Source organism: Equus quagga, chromosome 18, assembly GCF_021613505.1.
Source record: "Equus quagga isolate Etosha38 chromosome 18, UCLA_HA_Equagga_1.0, whole genome shotgun sequence".
Taxonomy (NCBI): Eukaryota; Metazoa; Chordata; class Mammalia; order Perissodactyla; family Equidae; genus Equus; species Equus quagga.
Genome location: NC_060284.1, coordinates 4070650 through 4090829, shown reverse-complemented (window position 1 = coordinate 4090829; position 20180 = coordinate 4070650). Strand labels below are relative to the sequence as shown.

The 20180-nt window shown below is 43.9% G+C and overlaps 1 pseudogene; it reads right to left on the bottom strand.

Annotated features, from left to right (window-relative positions):
* Positions 1 to 499: 499 nt before the first annotated feature.
* LOC124230078 (NADH-cytochrome b5 reductase 3-like) lies at positions 500 to 5554 on the bottom strand (annotated as a pseudogene).
* Between the last annotated feature and the right edge of the window lie 14626 nt (positions 5555 to 20180).

The following is a 20180-nucleotide window of genomic DNA, read 5'->3' as shown; positions in this document are numbered from 1 at the left end:
AGCAGGTCCCCCTTCTCTGCACCGCCCTCCCAGTGGAAGATGGGCTTCTGCCAAGTTGACGACTTGGAACTTTCACGGCTGCCTGAATGTTCCGGTGTGTTAGGGGAAAATGCTGGAGCTGCAAGATGGCTCAGGTACCAGCCGGAGGGGCCCTCAGCCAGCACTCTTCCCACTCTAGAGAGCCAAGCTCCTGGCTGGCCAGGGCCTGCCTGGGCCCTGGGCGGGAGGCAGGTTCGCTCCCAGCAGCCCTCTGTCCCCCTGGCCCCCGCATCTCTGGGCTGCGTGGACATTGTTTATTTCCAGACTGTGATCCGTGGCGGGGAGAGGTGGGTGGAGCCAGGTGCTGGCAGCCTCAGCTCTGTCTGGGCGGGGGGATGGGGGTGGACGGAGGGAGAGGCCAAGAGTCGTGAGGACAGGGACCCAGACAGGAACTTACCCTGAGGACGGCCAGCTGTGGCCTGTCTGAAACAGAACTCTGCTCCCAAGGGGACCCCTCAGGTCAATCCGGCTGGGTGACCACAAAGGGCCCGGACAGGACAGGCTGAACCCGGGGGCAGCAGGAAAAAACGGTGTGGGGGGAGGACTGATGCGCACAGGCACCCTGAGTGTTCTGGAGTGCGTGCCCGGTGCCTGCGTTGCCATGGGAGCGGCCCACGCGGTCCAGGCTGGGCAGGCAGGCACGCCACTCAGTCATGGGCGGGAGGCGCCAGCAGCTCCTCCCCAGGGAGGCAGAAGGTGGTCTCCAGTCATGTCCTGGTTCAAGAAGCCCTAACTGTAGTCCCTGGCGTCAGAGGCTCAGTCTACCATGTACCAGAGCTTGAAGCAAGTTGAGTGTTCGTCCCTCAGTTCCCCTAGCTCTGGCTGCTGCAGAATATCCTTCTCGATCCGACTGGCAAAGAGCGATTGACATATGGTCGTCCAGGTCCTTCATAATGGCAGGGGTCACCTGCAGCCTCCCAGGGATGCCCTTTCCTCCCGCGATCAAGCGGACAGATTTCACCGTCGTGACCGCGGGGTTGGATTTCTCGTCTGGATAGATGGCAAACTTTCCTTTGCCTTGGTAGGCTTGCAGCCCCATTTGGGCCCTGAAACCCAATGATGTCTCCAGTCTTCACGTTTTCCAGGTATTGGCCTATCTTTCCCTCCAGTGGGAAACTTGGGATGGATGTCTTTGAAGTAAACTTTGATGATCAGGGCCACTAAGCCCTTATTGTCATGACTGGTGACAAGTATGTTGGGTCAGATGACCAGGTTTTGGTGGATTTGAGGTGAAAGGTAGATGTGCTGGCCAAGGGGGAAGCCCAGCATGTGATGGGACCACAGCAGGGCAAGTAGGACCACTGGGGCTTGTGGCTGATCGTCTGCTTGTTCATGAGCCACAGTGGACACTCCATATCCAGACTTTCAAGGGTGTTGGCTGGGGCCCAGTGCTGGGGAGCTGGGCAGGCTGTAGAGGAACCAGACTGGGAAGGGCACCAGGTGGCCCAATGTGCTCAGCAGGACCCTGTGGTGGTGGCTGCTGCCCCGGCCAAGATAGTTGGGCCTCCTCTTCACTTTCTTCTTCTTTTTCTTTTTTTTGAGGAAGATTAGCCCTGAGCTAACTGCTGCCAATCCTCCTGTTTTTGCTGAGGAAGCCTGGCCCTGAGCTAACATCTGTGCCCATCTTCCTCGACTTTACATGTGGGACACCTGCCACAGCATGGCTTGCTAAGCGGTGCCATGTCCACACCTGGGATCCGAACCGGGGAACCCCAGGACACCGAAGCGGAACATGCGAACCCAACCGCTTCGCCACCCGGCTGACCCCTTCACTTTCTTAATTATGTCCTGTGATGCAAAAAAATTTTTAATTTTGATGACGTCCAACTTTCCTATTTTTTTCTTTTGTTGCTCATGCTTAGGTGTCATACCTAAGAATCCATTGCCAAATCCAAGATCACCAAGATTTACTCCTATATTTTCTTCTGAGAGTTTCATAGTTCCATTTTGAGTTAATTTTTATATATGATGTGAGGTAAGGGTCCAACTTCCTCTTTTGGCATGTAGAAATCCTGTGTGCCAGCACCATCTGTTGAAGAGGCTAATCTTAAGTCTTCCGATCCACGAACATGAGTGTGTTTCCATTTATTTAGGTCTGTCTTAATTTTTTCCGACAATGTTTTATAGGTTTCAGTGTACAATATTTCACCTCCTTGGTTACGTTTTTTCTTCGGTCTTTTATACTTTTTGATGCTATTTTAATGTAAGTGGAATTACTTCATTTCCTTTTCGAATTATTGATTGCTGGTGTATAGAAACACAACTGATTTTTGTCTGTTGATCTTGTGACCTGTGGCTTAGATGAATTTACTAGCTCTAGTAGCTTTCTTGTGGATTCTTTGGGATTTACTATATATAGGATCATGACATCTGCCAATAGAGAGAGTTTTACTTCTTCCTTTCCGATTCGTATGCCCTTTATCTTCTTTTCTTGTCTACTTGCTCTCACTAGAACTTCCAGTGTTGAACAGCAGTGGAGAAAGCAGGCATCCTCGTCTTGTTCCTGCTCTCAGGGAGAAAGCGTCGAGTCTTATACTATTGAATATGATGTTGGCTGAGGGTTTTTCAGAAACTCCCTTTATCATGTTGGAAAAGTCCCCTTTTATTACTAGTTTTCTGAGTATTTTTATCATGAAAGAGTGTTGGATTTTGTCAAATACCTTTTCTGTGTCAATTGAGGTAATCTTTCTTTTTTAACCTTTGTTCTATTAACATAGTTTATTGTATTGATGTATTTTCTTATGTTGAACAACTCTTGCATTCTTGGGATAAATTCCACTTGGTCATGGTGTATAATATTTTTAACATCCTGTTGGATTTGGCTTGCCAGTATTTTGTTGAAGCTTTTGCATCTATAAGGGATATTGGCCTGTAATTTTATTTTCTTGTGATGTTTTTATCTGCCTTTGTTATCATTGTAATCATGGCCTCATAAAATGAGTTAGGGAGTGTTCCCTCCTCTTCTGTTTTTGGAAAGAGTTTGAGAAAAATTGATGTTAATTCTTTTTTAAATTATTATTTTATTTTCTTTATTTCCAGCTTTATTGAGATGTAATTGACACATAACACTGTGTAAGTTTAAGGTATACAATGTGTTGATTTGATACACTTATATACTGCAAAATTATTACCACCAAAGCATTAGCTAACATGTCCTTCCCATCACATAATTACCATTTCTTTTTTTGTAGTGAGAACATTTAAGATCTACGCTCTTAGCAACATTCAAGTATGTAATACAATATTATTGGCTATTGTCACCAGCTGTACATTAGATATCCAGAATTTATTAATCTTATAACTGGAAGTTTATACTCTTTGACCAATACCTCACCATTTCCCCCACCTGCTAATGTTAATTCTTCTTTAAAGGTGTGGTAGAATTGATTAGGGAAGGCTTCTGGTCCTGGACTTTTCTTTGTTGGGAGGTTTTCGATTACCAGTCCAAACTCTTTAATTGTTATAGGTCTATTCAGGTTTTCTATCTCTTTTTGAGTTGGTTTAGGCAATTTGTGTATTTCTAGGAATTTGTCCATTTCATCTAGGTTATGTAATTTGTTGGCATAGAATTGTTCATAATAGTCTCTTGTAATCCTTTCTATTCGATAAGGTTGGTAATAATGTCCCCAACTTTCGTTTTTGATTTTAGTTATTTACGTCTTCTCTTTTTTCTTTGACATTTTAGCTAAAGATTTGTCAATTTTGTTGACTTTTTAAAAAAATTAATGTTTTATTTTGTTGATTTCCTGTTTTTCTATTCTGTATTCCACTTATCTCTGCTCTAATCTTTTTTATTCCCTTCCTTCTGCCAGCTTTGGATTTAATTTCCTCTTCTTTTTCTAGTTCCTGAAGGTGTATAGTTAGGTTATTGATTTAAGATCTTTCTTCTTTTTTAACATATGCATTTACAGATATAAATTTCTCTATAAACACTGCTTTGCCTGCATCCCATAAGTTTTGGAGCATTATGTTTTCATTTTCATTTGTCTCAAGGTATTTTCTAATTTCCCTTGTGATTTCTTCTTTGACCCATTGTGTGTTTAGGAATATGTTGTTCAATTTTCAGAAAATTTTGAATATTCCAGTTTTCCATCTGTTATTGATTTCTAGCTTCATTCTATTGTCAGAGAAGACACTTCATATGTTTTCTGTCTTTTAAAATGTATTGAGACTTGTTTTGTGGCCTAACATATGGTATATCCAGGAGACCATTCCATGTGCACTTGAGAAGAATGTGTATTCTCTTGTTGTTGTTGAGACTGTTCTGTATGTCTGTTAGAACTATTCACTTTATAGAGTTGTTTGGTCTTCTCCTTTTTGATCTTATGTGTATTGTATCCTTTATTGAAAGTGGGATATTGAAAACTCCAACTATTAGTGTACAACTGTCTATTTGTCCCTTTCATTCTGTCAGTATTTGCTTCATATATTATGGGGCTCTGTCATTTGATGCATATGTGTTTATAATTGTTATATTTTCTTGATGAATTGATCCTTTTATCAATGTATAATGTCCTTCTTTTTATCTTGTAACAGTTTTTTACTTAAAGTCTGTTTTGTCTGATATTAGTATACCTACCCCAACTCTGTTGGTTACCACTTGCACAGAATATCTTTTCCCCTCCTTTCACTATCAACCTATTTGTGTCTTTGGTTCTAAAGTGAGTCTCTTGTAGACAGCATATAGTTGGATCATGTTTTTATAAATCTGTTTTGCCAGTCTGCCTCTGATTGGGGAGTTTAATCCATTTTCATTTAATGTAATTATTGATAAGGAAAGACATCATTCTGCCATTTTGATGTTTGTTTTGTGTGGTTCTTAGACCTTTTTTGTCTCTCATTTCCTCCATTACTGCCTTGTGTTTGGTTGATTTTTTTGTAGTGAACTCTTTCGATTGCCTTCTGATTTTATTTTGTGTATTTTTAAAGATATTTTCTTTGTTGTTACTGTATGGATTACCTTTAACCTTATAACTATTGAATTTTAAACTTATATCAACTTAACTGCAACCGCATACAAAAACTCTACTCCTTTACAGTTCCATCCTCCCTCCATCTTTATGTTATTATTATTGTCATAATTTACATCTTTATACATTGTGTACCAAAGAAATTTTTTGTGAGTTTGTATTTCAAGTTATGTAGGCAAAATCTGTATTTTAAATTATATATGAAAAGTGGAGTTACAAATCAAAAATACCACGCAAACCAAAAATACCATAATATTGGCTTTTATATTTGCCTATGTTGTTACCTTTACTGGAGATCTTTATTTCTTCACATGACTTCAAGTTCCTGTCTAGCGTCCTCTTATCTCAGCCTGAAGGACACCCTTTAGCATTTCTTGTCAGGCAGGTCTAGTGGTCACAAACTCCCTCATCTTTTGTTTTTCTGGAAATATCATAATTTCATCCTCATTTTCAAAGGACAGTTTTGCTACATGTGGAATTTTTGGCTGACTGTATTTTTCTTTCAACACTTTTAACACGTCATCCCACTGCCTTCTGACCTCCATGGTTTCTACTGAGAAATTGACTATTATTGAGAATCTCTTGTATGTGGCAAGCCATGTCTTTCTTGCTGCCTTCAAGATTCTCTCTTTGTCTTCTTCTTTCAACAGTTTGATTATAGTGTGTCTTGGTGTTGCTCTCTTTGAGTTTATCATACTTGAGTTCATTGAGCTCCCTGGCTGTGTAGATATCTGTCTTTCATCAAATTTGGGAATTTTTCAGCTATTATTTCTTCAAATATTATTTCTTCCCCTTTCACTCTCTCTTCCCCTTCTGGGACTCCCAAGTGCAGTGTGGCTCTGTGCTTGGTCCCTTCAGTGCTTAGCCTGACATTGCTCCTCCGCCTTACAATGTTACACTGCTTTTCTGGCCTGGGTTAATTCTGAGTTAGACAAACATGGATGAGTCCCTTGAACTAATCATTCAGGTAGCCCCAGACAGGTTAGAACAGAGCCACACAATAATTTTCAAATAAGGTCTGCTCTGATGTTTCTGGAACTGGGGACCAGGGTCTCACACTGACGATGTGGGCTGCTAACTTCAAGACTACTGTGAGCCAGGAGTGTGTGGTGTAAGGACAAGTAAAAATGCCACAAATTTTCCTCCCACTTTTAAGTTGACTTTTTCTTGATTCAGTATGCACTTGGTTGCTCTGAGCATTTGAGTTTTTCCCAGAGTTCTACAAAGTTGACTCTGACAGCTTCTGCTTGTTTTCTGATGTTTCTATGGAGGAGACAGAAGTTCAGAGCCGCCTACTTTGCTATCTTACTGGCCTAATTAAGGTTTTGAAATCTTAAAATTAGGATATGAGAGACATTTTCTTCTGATATGTAAATTTTTAAAAATAAAAAGTGTTACAAAGCTTTAAATGTTTAAGTGCATAAACTTTGGAGGCAGACGGTGTGAATTTTAGTTTTGCCTTTGCCACCAAAAAGTTTGTAGTAAGTTACTCAGTTATTTAACTTCTCTAAACTTCATTTTCCCATCTGTAAAATAGGAGTGTTGGGAGGACTAATTGGGATCATTCATCATAAAACCAGTAGCCTGCTGGTAAATGCTTAACAATCAGCTCTCAGGGGATTTAGGGGTAGGAAACCCTGATTTGTAGAGTTTGCCAGTTTCCGTGGTATAAATACTCCTGCCAAGGCTGGTTTTGAGATGCCAATGTGAAATCACCTAAGATGGAGTTAAGAAGATACGCACACAATCCGCTCTGGTGAGCGGGGGGGAGCTGATTCCAGCATGTCACTTTTTTTTTTTAAGTACATAAGAAGTTATCAGTAAGTGAATATTGTCGACAAAAATAATCCATAACCAATCTATAAATAAAAATTTGGGTGAGTTTATTCTGAGCTGAAACCTGAGGACCATGGCCCAGAGCCTTTGTTCTCAAAGGAAGAAAGGGCACTGAAGAAGTGAGGTATACAGAGTGGTTATATACCCCCAAACAGGATGTTTCACATATGATGGAAATGTCCCTCCCACAATAGTCACAAGATTGCCCTGTCAGCACAGCGCTTGATGGACACAGCAGGTGGGTCTGCTATCTCAGAGGGCATAGCAGGAGGCAAGTCTACTGTCTCGAGCTGGGTGGTCACAGGTGAGCGCAGCAATCAGTTTCTAGCCTAAGGAAAGATGCTTAATCCTTAACGAGAGGAGATTGCCCAACCATCCTGGTCAGGCAAGCAATTCTGCAAATGTTGTGTCCTCTCCTCTTCTGCTCAGACCCAGGCTTAGCAAGACTGAAGAAGCAGAGACTGTCTTACCCTGTCCCCTGGGTGCCTCGTCCTAATCCTTTTACCAAGTCACTGTGTTGTCCTATGTTTCTCATCCACTCATTTGTCCATCCATCCATCCACGCAAGAGTTACAGAGTGCCTATGGCTGCAAATACAAAGATCCTTTTCAGTGGCTACTCTGTAAACTCACAGACTGGGAGTGGAGATAACTATGCAAACGAATAGTGAGAATACAGTGTGATAAGGGGAAGTACAAGAGAATATGCAAAGTACTCTGGGAAACTGAAGGAGGACTTCTGCTTGCCTGGGGGAACGAGGGAGCGGAGGAGTTTTTGCAGTGTGCAGGCAGCCGTAGGGGGAAGCAGAGGTTTGTGGCCAGATTAAATAGACTTTGACTGTGGCGTTGGACTTGATCCTGCAGCAACAGGCAGCCTTTCTTTCCTTTACTCTTTTGCTGCCCTGCATCTTCGAACTTCAAGGCCCTGGTCCTTGCTAATAATAAAATAATGACCAACTTTTTTAGGACTTACAATGTGCCAAATACTGTACTAAGCGATTTACATTCATCATTTAACTTAATCTTCACAACAACCTTAGAAGACTGAAAATATTATCATCCCCATTTTACAGATAAGAAAACTGAGATTTAACACGGTCATGCACTCAAAGTCACACAGTCAGGAACAGGCAGAGCCAAATCCTGGCTCTGATTCCCTGGCGCAACTGTGATCTTGGAAACACAAGCCAGCAGGACTTGAGATTGGGAAGAGTGGTTCTGTTACCGGAACAGTGGGTTCTTGTTGTCCCCCAGGATAGAAATCAAGAGAGACAACAAACAGGAGCAGAAAAGTAAAAGCTTATTGGCTTGTGCACAGGCACTAGGGAGCCGGTGCAGAACGGAAAAGGGCAGGTGACGGGCTTGTTAGCGAGCGGGATTGTGGGGTTTTTATTAGGCAAAGGCCGGGGAGGAGGGCCTTGTCATGGCATGTGGAGGTGGGGTTATGTTTGCGCCTGCGCTCTTGTTCAACATGCCACCTCATGTGATGCGTGTATCATTAGCATGGTAGCTCTCCACCCCTGGGTGTGATTTTTACTATGCTAATGGGGCTAGGGTCACCTTCAGTGGACTCCTGGGTGCTAGGGTGCATGTGTAAGCCCAGGAAAGTCCAGAGGCTGCGGAAGGTGGATCTTGGGGGCCTCTGTCTGATTCTGCTAGCCCACTGATTGGTTAGGGCCAATCTTTTTAGGGCCTTATCTTGTTGTGCACGGGGCCTTGCAGATGGCCCTGTCTCATTAGGATGGTTCCTGTCTCAGTTCCATGCCCCCAAACTGACCCCCCCCAAAACCTCCCCACATTTTATAATGCTCATACCTTAAACCCTCATACCTCCTACCTGGGCTGAGAGCAACAATCTGAAAGCACCTTGTTTAGGAGGCAGCAACAGTTACTGTGGAGAAGGCCTTCGAAGGATGTTGACAGTGGTGCCAATCTACCTTCAAGGACTGCGGCTGCTGCTGCATGATGCTGAGTAAGGATTAATCTGCTCTATGTGTCAGCTAATGCCCCTCCCAGATAATGTAATGTGTTAACCCCATTAAAAGACACCTGCCCAGCCAAGCTCAATGTCACACCTGAGTGTCAACTCCCATTTTACACTCTAAAAAGAATCAGGAATTCCACTTAACACTGCTTGCCAGGCATTTTATATGTATGTTCTTTAATTTAGCGTTGACATCAACTCTATAAAATTGTGTGTGTGCAAATAAGTAACCTGAAGCTCAGAAAGGTGAGGCCACTTGTTCAAGTTCATAGAGTCAACTTTCTTTCTACCATTCCAGGACTCTCACTATTGGAGTGGTCTTGTTTAGTTTGTATCCCAGTGAATAACTGCCCTTCTTGTTCATAATGAGAATTTGAAGGTCTCTAAAGGACCATTATTATTTTAGAGATGTGGTGTAGTGAAAAGAATGGGAGTTCTGAAGCTAGGTGTCCTGGGTTAAAATTCTAGTTCCTGCTCTGTAGCGGTGTGACCTTTGGCAAATCACCTACTCTCATCTCCAAAGACGACTGTGAGAACTGAAGCAGGTGGCTGGTCCCTCGGGGTACTTCAGCACTTGTTAGTCATCTCCGGCTCCGCCTTGAGGTAATAGGAGTGGACATCTCCAGCTGTCTCAAGCAAATTAGTTAAATACTCAATACATTCTTAGAGGCATTTTAATTTATTTTAATTAAAATAAACTCCTGCCGTGTGGCATTTTTAGGGGAAATCTAGGGGAAGTATCCTGAAGCCAAGTAAAGCTCCCACAGGTTGAGACTCACCAGACCAATGAGGGAGGCCCATTGCCCATGAGAGTTCTGGGGAGGAACGAGAAAAGGCTGCTGTGCTGGAGCTGCGGGAAGTCTGGTCAAGGAGATAAAATCACAGACAGATGGGAAGAGAAACAGCGATAGAAGGCAGCAGAGGACAACTTTCCAAGGCACAATGCAGGCAATAAATGTGTGAATTTGGAAGAGAGAGAGATCACTTAGAAGGCGCCAAGAAACCCTTTTGACCCATTTCCTGCACTCTCTCCTTCGTCTGTCCCTCCACGCACTTTGGGTTTCTCTTAAAGTCACCAGTGCACTTATCTCTTTGTAACAAGGTGGAGAAAATATCACTCCCTCTTAATAGCTGGCGCCAGAATTCCTCTTGGGGATGGAGGGTTTAGAAAAGTAGGTATAATGGAGTAGCTTGGAGAATGCTTGAGGTGGAAAGTTGAGTCCAGGGGACCTGGAAGTTAGAGGAAGGACAACCTGCTGTGGGGACTATGGGGAGAATTTGGAATTCGTGGGGGCAATCCGGGATGGAGAGTGTGAGGAAAAGAGGGGGGGGAGGGCAGAGGGAAGAGGGAAAGCGCAGCTAGCAGTGCCCCAAAGCTGCGGTTCCTTCCTCTGGTGCCAACATCTCCAGCGACTGCTACCAACCCCAGGCAGCCAGCGTTGTGGGAGTGCCTTTGATGGGAAAACCAGGAAGGGGCAGGGTTTCACGTCAACACTGCACAGAATGGATTAGGTGTGAGGAGGTGGAAGTGTCCCTCTGGAAGTTACCCAGCTCTTGCAAGGGCTTTGTACCTCCACAGGCCAGGTAATGTGTTAGGTTTCAAACCAAGTTTACCCAGATCTCGGAGAGGCAAAGGTGCCTCCGCTGACTTCTGCACTATAGCTCCAGTTCCTCTGTCTTTCCTTCTTTACCTTTCCCTCCTGTCTAAAGCTTACTTGGCAGCATCGAAGGCGCTCTGTGAGTATCTGTTGTGCCGAATCAGCTATGTTGTACATGGTTCTGCTGTCATGGTACTTAATCTTGACTGAAGACAACACAAATGTATTTCACACTTAAAAATAAACCTAATCTTAACAATTTTGGGAAGGATATAAATACCCACTAAATAGGCCTAACACTTTCCCACCTCTTGGTTTTTCAGAATCCTTCAAGGTCCAGCTCACATCTCCTCCTCCACCTGGATTTTCATGATATTTCCTGTCTCTGAAATCTGAAATGTCCCACAGATATTTCCTGCCTGTATCCGCCATTTGACACTTGATCATTTATTTTTTGGATGGATGTCTTGCCTTTTCTGCTATATACTCCAGTCCCTGAGGGCAGGAAGAGTGGCCCCCCCTTGCTAAGGGTCTACTATAGTACCCTATACACATAGTGTTTGGTTGATTGTCACTGATCATATGTGTCCTGTGTCATCTTTTCAGAAACTTGCTTGGCACATAGTAGTGCTAAATAAATAATGGTCGAATTGAGTTGAATTGTTGGGTGCCATATACCCCTGAGAATCCGTGATCCCTAGATATCACTCTCCTACCAGAGTAACAGAAAATTAGAACTTGGGAAGAAATCAAACCTAATTCTTGTTAAGTTATAATTTATTTTCCTATTGCTTTTGGGCATGTAATTTAGGCTTTCCACTTCCAATGCAAATATGATTTCTTAGCCAGTAACTTTTACATGGATACTGTGAGGTTAAAAAACAAAGATGCACAGGATTTTGATGCTGACGAGCATCATAAAATCCTGTGATCTAACCCAGGAGAGACATGAGCTCAGAGAAGCCAAACAGACTGCTGTGTGTGTCTCCATCCTGTTGCAGACCTCAGCTACCACTCCAGTCTTCTGCTTTCTGGTCCAGTGGTCTTCCCAGGGCACTAAGCTTGGTTCTCAGCACAGCATTTCTTCACAAAGTGTTTTCATTATTAATGCAGCATACTAAGTCCCTGGGGTAGAATAAGCCTCATTATTATAGCTCATCAGTCAATCCAAAGCAATCTGATATTCCTGTAAAACTGAATACATTTTGAAGTAAAGCATCTTTGGGCTCATTGCCTTCTGAGGGGGCCATCATCTTATTTGCCCTATATAAGAAAGAAACCATAAATGAGCCCTTCTGTGTGGAAATTCATTATAGCTTAGCTTTATTGATTCTGTTATAGTGCTGTTAATTACAGGAACCACAAAAACCTTCAATTAGATTAAAGCCATAATAAATAAGATTAGTAATACTTATTCTGCTCTGTATATTGAGTGTTTTTATAATAAACTATTTACCTTTTAAGAAATTACTACATTGACATCTTGTAATATAGTAATATCAGATGTTTTGGGTTTTTTGAAGGCAAAAACATTTGAATGTCTTCTAATAACTAATGATATTAACTATCATTATTAATCCTCATGATAACCCTATAGAGTCAACATTATGATTATCCTCACTTAGAGATGAAGAAATCAAAGCTTATGGAAATTTGGTATCTTGCCCAAGATCCCACAATAAGGAAAGCCAAGATTGAATGAGATTATATAAGTGTACCTAGCACAGTGCTGGGCAGAGTTTGTGCTGAGTAAATGCAAGTGAAGGAGTCCATGTGAAGTGAAAATAAGTGAAAGAAAAGACGAAGCTGTTGTGAGGATAGTACATAAGGTGCGTGTTGTAAGTTTCTCTGTATAATACATATATGACTCAAATTTGATTCTGAGCTTCCTAACAGTCAAAGGGAGAGAGACAGTCAGTCACACAAGAGATAAATAACCTTGCCCAAGAGAAGTATACTATTTCTGGAGCTCACAGCTAAGGGCCATTTTTCAAGACACAGGATCTAACACCCTAGCAAGAACCTTAGAAGAGGAGGCAAACTCACTATGGGATGGCTGTTAGAAACCTGGAAAAGTGATGGCCAGGCCTGAGCGAAGGGGAGAAGACTGAGTTGCCTTAGCAGAAGGCAGAGGAAGGGTTGCGAAGTCGAGGAAAGGGACAGGGTAGACTGGAAAGAGTACGCAAGGCCAGAAGAGCCAGCAGAGGACCATGTTCCAGGGGAGGCCCAAAGGACACGCCATCCACCAAGCCCGTTCAGAAGGCACTGCAGAGAGGGGTGCCAGCGTCACCAAGTGCAGGCCACTTCTGAAGGCCAGGGCTCAAAGTAGGAGAGTGGTCCCAGAGCTGGGTTCCTTAATAGCCATGGGCATGATGGGGCTCCTCCCAAATAACAGAGACCAACCGGAAGTGCTTAACCACCAGAAGCCAAGAGGTCACAATTACCATAATAAGCAGAAGGGTCAGCGGGGCAGCCAACAGGGCTTGATCTGCAGGATTGCAGAGAGGGTTAATAGCGCATGCTGTCCCAAGGGCCGCGTGTAGCCAACAAAGGTATACATAAAATCTGAAAAAGAAAGGGCCTGTGACCGGGAGGTCCTCTGCTCACATATATCACATGCGACACTATCCAGAGCAGCCGACCTCATGGACAGCTGGAAGGCCTTGGAAAGTCACCTGAAGTGACACACCAGAGGCAACCCTCTGAAAGGCTGGGTTGTCTTCCTGCAGGATATGCTTTAAATCAGAGATCTCTATATGACACTGTGTCCACAATTAGAAGAATAAACGGATCCGGGAACCCAGGCATCAAAGTAGGAGTGGGGTCACTCACCATCACTCCCAATGACCCACTAGGGAACTTTGTCCTTCTTGTCCCCACAGTCTGGGCTCTTCAAGTGTTAGAGATCCTGAGCCCCAAATGGGGTGTCCTCTTGCCAGAGGATCTAACGAGAGTCCTATGGAACTATGAACTATAGTGTCACTGGGGCCCTTTGGGCTCCTTGTCTCCGGGACCAGCAGGGGCAATGTCACCATCATGCAGGGAGAATCCATCCTTGTCAGCAGGAGGAGGCAGACTTCCTTTTACACAATGTGGCTAGGGAGGAACATGTGGATCCCAGGAGATCCACGTGGGCCTCTCCAGTACTCCGTTGCCCCATTGGAACTATGATTGGATGTGTCTAGCATGCCTGACCTAAGAAGGGTGTGATGGCAAAGGGCTCAGACCCCTCGGGAATGAAGATTTGGAGGGTTACTTCAGCAGGATCTGCCAAATGCTAGCTAAGGATGAAAGGAATTCAGAATGAAGGGAAGAGGGAGAGGATGAGAACTAGCTGTTGTCTACACCGTGTCACATTAACCATCTTTTCTAAGTTTCCCCGCAGAAAGAGAGGTCTGTGGACTGTAGAGGTCCTGCTCTTCGCACCTGCGTGTAGAAGTAGATCTGAGCAGTGCAATGGGGAGGATGGAGCTGCTGTGAAAGTGCACTTCTCACATCTCCTCCTGTGCGGAGCCTGAGTGAGGGCTCCAGCTGGGCGCTCTGTGCATCCACCACCGTGCTTGCTTGGAGACTGGGCTTCCCCCGTCAGTGACTGAGCGTGCCCAGCACACTAAGGCAGGCCAGTTCCAGCGAGCAGTGGCCACTTTGGCTTATGGACTCCCAACTGGCTTACCTGAGGCTTTCTTGGAACTGTGCTCTTTCTACTCCATCCTCCCTTTTCTCCTCTCTTCTTCCACAGATATCAGAGCTGCATCCTGGCCTGGAGGCTCTCCTTACCTTCTCCTGCTCCCTCCCCCTTCACGGGCACTTCCCCAATAAATCACTTGCATATATAATCCTGTCTTACTTGCATCTAAATGCACCTAAACTAATGTATGCTCCTTAGCTAGGGCCTGGCTATTAAGGGCCAACCATGCACCATACTGTAGTTGGAACAGTGAGTTTGTTCTTCCCTGATCTTCATGATAACATTTATTGAGGTAAATGGGCTGGATTCCAACTTTGCATATGAGGAAACTGAGGAGGAACGTAGGAACTTGCCTGCGGTATACAGCTAGTAAGTGGCAGAGCTGAGCTGAAATTCTCACTTAGATCCGTATTACTCTGAAGTCACCTTTACTACTCAGCTATGGGACGGTCAGGCTGAGGGACAGAGTTGACATCTTATGAGAGCTGAAGCATCTGAGGAAGAGGAACCTCATGTCTTACAGGAGTGGGCTGAGAAAGTTTTCCAAATCAGGGCTACAATTTCAGGGCAGTAGCGGTACTGTATCACATGCTTGACAGAGGCCTCAAAGTTCCGGACTGTGTTCCCTCAGTAGTTTTAGTCTGCAAAGGTCTTAAGTGGACATTCACAGTCATACATATATGACTCGATTGCTTTCATCTTTTTTCTTCCACTGAATTATACTTTTAGCAAATTTCTATTGAAATTTTACTATATGTCATGCATGATTCCTCCTAGGTAAAAAATTATACACATTCCTTTTGCATTCCATTACTTTTAATCAGACTGTTTTTCTCTAACTTTCAGTCTGTCATTATGAGTATTATCGATGGCCTACTGTTTTCGTGGTACTAAGCAAGGGGAAAGCATCTCCTCTTTTTTTTTAGATTGGCACCTGAGCTAACAACTGTTGCCAATCTTCTTTTTTTTTTTTCTGCTTTTTCTCCCCAAATCCCCCCTGTATATAGTTGTATATTTTATCTGTGGGTAAGCTCTCCTTCTTGTAAGGGTAATGATCTCCCCACTTTCCATGGAGCCTAATTCATTGGATTAGAGAGCATACGGGGAGAGACCTGTCCAGGTACCACCTAAGTTTAGTTCAGAGGTAAAAAATTTAACATTTGATTTTACTTTTCCTTTTTTTTTTGGAGGGTGGGATGAGGGAAAGGGATTGTTAAATAAGGGGCAAACATTTATTGAATACTTTCTTTTTTTTGAGGAAGATTAGCCCTGAGCTAACATCTGCTGCCAATCCTCCTGTTTTTGCTGAGGAAGCCTGGCCCTGAGCTAACATCCGTGCCCATCTTCCTCCTCTTTATATGTGGGATGTCTGCCACAGCATGGCTTGCCAAATGGTGCCACGTCCACACCCTGAATCCGAACCGGTGAACCCTGGGCCGCTGAAGCGGAATATGTGCACTTAAACGCTGCGCCACTGGGCTGGCCCTATTGAATACTTTTAAAAAAATATAAATGACAGTGTTGATTTTAAAAAATAGCCCTTTAGATAATTCAGAGCATCCACTGAAATTTTAGATGGTTTAAATGTTGGATATTTAAAAGATGTAGCTGTACAAAACCTCGAGAAATGTAGAATGAACGTTTATGCCAGTCCTCCCCACTCTCTATTCCCTAAGTCCTTTTTTTTCTTAGCCTGTATTACTATCTGATATTATTGTAATTATTTAGTCATTTACTTATTTTCAACCATCCTCCTCAACTAGGAGCCTTTTCTGTCTTACTTCTGTCTTACGCTGCATTTCCTGTTCTGTGCCTGGCACGTACTTGCTACTCAACAAAGACTTGTTGTATTCATTTATCTCACCTAAGGAGAGAGGATGACTTCCTGCAGGATCCCAGATGAAATCCCAGTGCAAGCAAACACGCAGCAAACAAAACCCCAAAACGATTCAACACACTTGACTACAAGAACATGGAAAACAATTATAAGCATCATTTTTTACAGTAAATAGTATGCTGGAAAAATATATATCAGAAGTATGCCAGAGAAAATATTGCTATCTTTTTAAAAGATCTCATTATTACAAATTGATGGAAGATGCTATGACCCCGTTAGAGAGAGGCAAAGAAGGAAACAGTATTTCCCCCCCCACTCCCTGCACACACATTGACAAATTAAAAGGAAAATGAAAAATATAAACTAGTGAAAAAGCATACTGAAAAGTATTACTTTCTTTAATAATCATGGAAATTCAAAATTAAGGCAACAACATACATTTTAAAAACATTAAATGTGTAAACCATTAAAAAAATTATAATATTCACTGTTAGAGAACCTGACATTGTGTATATTTTTCAGGGCAGTGTAAATTTGTGGAAACATCCTAGAAAGTGACTTGCCAATGCCAACCTAAAAAAGTGCAGTCCATTTGAGTTGATAATTCCATTTCTGTGACTCTCTCCTAAGGTAATTATCTGAATATTAAGGATTTAATTATTACTTATTTGCATGAAGAAATTCATTAGTGATGAAGACTTTTGTAGTAATATGGGAAAATGCTTATACATTAAAATAAGTTTAAGGAACAATTTACAAAATTACATGTCCACTAGCATTATACTTATATTAAAAATATGCCTAGTGAAAAAATAACTGGAAGAAAATATATAATATGGTAAGCACGTTTATATTAGTGTTAGGAGATTACGGGAGATTTTATCTCTCTTCTCTAGTTTCCGACTCTCTGTAGTTAAATTGTGTGATTTGTACAATGGGATTTTAGTTTAGTTTTGTTCAGTACAACCTCTTAAAGGCAAACCTCATTGTTTGACTCAAACATATTTTCCCATTGTAATCTAGGCAACAGCTTGCAGAGAAATTGGTGAGCAATTGCTCTTTTGATGAAGATTGATGTGTGAAACCTCTGTGTGTATGATTCGTGGTTGGATGGGTTTTGTTTTGTTTTGTTTTGTTTTGTTTTGAAAGAATTTCCTAGTAAGAGGCTTCTACTTTGTGACATTTGGTTGAGTTCAATTTAGATGAATGTCTGGAGCAGGTCTATAGGTTTCATGCCACATAGTACATGTTAGAAGGAAATACGTGTATTCCTCCTTTTACACTCCCCTCTCTCCCACCCTCCCTCCCTCTCTCTCTCCTGTAGGTTCTCTATAGAGTGACTTTAAAAAGTTTTTCTATTCTCAAACATAAAATTGAATTCCCCATCCAGTTTAGTTGGTGACATCCTTGGTCAACTTGTCGACTAATTCAGAAATTTGGGGAGTCATGTGAGATTCCTCCCTCTGCCTCGGCACCCACATCTAATCAGTCATGGGGCACTGTCTAGTCTATCTCCTCAGGCTTTTGACATCCTCCCAGGTTCCCTCCCTAGTCCACTGCCTTAGGTATTGTTCTCATCACTTGCAGCCTGCAGCTCTACAATGCTATATGATTAATCTCCTTGCCCTCCGATCCATCTTCCACGTTACCCCTACATTAGTGGTTCTCAATGGGGGTGATTTTTGTCCCCCAGAAGACATTGGCAATGTCTGAAGACATTTCTGGTTGTCACAACTGGGCCAGGAGGGAGGTGTTGGGTTGGAGAGTAGACGAGGAATGAGGGGGATTGCTACTGGCATCCAGTGGGTAGAGGACAGAGATGCTGCTAAATGTCCTAGAATGCACAGGACAGCCCCTCATAACAAAGAATTTTCCAGCTCAAAATGTCAATAGTGCTGAGGTTGAGAAACCCTGCTCTACAGTGATTCTTCCAAAATAAAAACCTGCTGAAATGCCTCAAAAACACACCATTCCTTTTACGCAAAAGTTTTTGCTTAAGGCTCATTTTTTTCTTCCTCTCTAGCCACACAGCATATACTTATTACTGCCCAAATATGCCACGTTCTCCCTGGCTGCTGTGATTTGCCTGCTGCTTGTAGCTGCTTCTTTTCTTCTTGATTTTTTCAGGCTGGTGATTCTCCTCTGTGATCACTTTTAGAAGAGCATGAGTCACACTGAATCGTTGCTTGTCTGTCTCCCCTACTCCACTGTGAGCATCCAGAAGTCAGGAACCGGGTCTTTTTCCTGGGAATCCTCACCGCCTAGTGCAATGCCTGGTACCAAGGAATGGGTCTAAACTCAACCAAGGCCCTTTCTCCTTGTTCCATATCAGGAGGCTGCAGAGCAGACAGATTCATTCTTGGGCACAATGGGGTCATTGCTGCCTTCCTGACTTTCCTTTTCCTTTATCCTTCTCCTTACCTGAAATGTGGTTCCTTTGTGTCTCTGCCTCCATGCATGTCACTCTCACCTGTTCTTCAAGGCCCAGCTCAATAAAAATCACCATGACTTACCAAGCCCACCACACATGCCAGGCCTGCATTATCTCCGTTCACCTCCAGCATAACCCCTGTAAGGAAGGCATTAGCCCAATTTAACAGGAAGAAAATGATGCAAACAGCCCTGAGTGGCAGGTGAGGCAAGACGAGCACACCAACACCCACAGTGTAGGCAGCCGGGCCACCACCTTCCCTGCTTGATTCTCCTGTCTTCTCTGCTAGCTCTTCTGTCCCCTTCCAGAAGGCCCTTTGGAGACCCTGTTGTCCACCATCATCTTTAATAGGTAAACTGCAAACAGCCAGTCCTAAAATCCAGGACCCTAGATTGGGAGGCTCTTTTCACTCACCAGGTACCACACCCAGCACTTCTTGCCCAGGGTACGAGGTAAGTTGCAGTCACTCTCAAGTCACGAGGAACCCTCCTGCAGGTGTAGCAGAGTCAGGGCAGGTGGGGCAGCCTCAGTCGGAAGTGAGCTGAGCTGCAGCAGGCTGACCATGCTTGGCCAGAGGACTTTCCTCCAAGGATTTTCAGCGGGAAGGCACTGGAGTGTTTTAATCTCGGGAGTGAGTGGAACAGATGTGAGCTTTTAAAAGTTCACTGCAGAGCATCAATGGGAGACTGGAGAGAATGCAGAGTGACAATTTAAGAGATGTTTGTGGTCCTTCAGGTGAGAGATGGCGGCAGCTCCAATCATGTCATTGGAACACTTAGAGAAGCCAATGGACTGGAGAGAGATTTAGGGAGTAAAATGGTCAGGATTTGGCCGTAGACTGCCTACAAGGTATGCAGCCTGGCTACAGCGTGAGCTTGATGAAGGTACTTAAGTCTCAATTTCCTTCCTCATGGCTAAAATGAGGATAATACCTACGTTGAGGGATTCTCAGTGAAAAATGAAAAGTACTGGATACACATTAGGCATCAACAAATGTTACTTCTTATTCCTATTATAAGTCACTATTTTTTTAATTTAAAGGAGCCCTTTAGGGACCACCCGGTGGCCAAGTGGTTAAGTTTGCAGGCTCTGCTTTGGTTGCCCAGGGTTTCGCTGGTTTGGATCCTGGGCACAGACATGGCACCGCTCATCAGGCCACATTGAGGCGGTGTCCCACATGCCACAACTAGAAGGACCCACAACTATAATATACAACTATGTACCGGGGGGATTGGGGAGATAAAAGCAGAAAAAAAAAAGAAGATTGGCAACAGTTGTTAGCTCAGGTGCCAATCTTAAAAAAAAAAAGAGCTCTTTAAATACAGAATGGGTTGGATCTGATGTAACTTGTCAATTGGGAAGGTTTATTCTTTAAGCCCCTGTTAGTCGAGGGGTCCACAAGATCTCCTCCTGCTGGGTCAGGACAGGGGCAGAGGACTGGGATAAAGGCATCGCGGGGCACAAGGATGTGGCGCAGGATACTCCCACCTGGGAGGCGTCAACCCACGGCCAAGTCACGACCATTTTACTCTCTGCGCCGGCGGACCTCCCATCCCCGGATTGGTGTTTCTAGAAGCCACCGGGAAGGAGGCGAGTTACGGCCGGGGGCGGGGGCGAGGCCGGAAGAGGGCGGGGCGCGCGTGGGCCACGCCCCTTTCCGGGACCGCCGCCCGTGACGTCGCGAGGGGGCGTGGCGGGGGCGTGGCGTCGCCGAGCGCAGGCCGCGGCGGCCGCCGAGTAGCCAGCAGCGCAGACAGCGCGGGCCCGCGCCCGCCCGTCGCCCCGGCGCCCCCTCCCC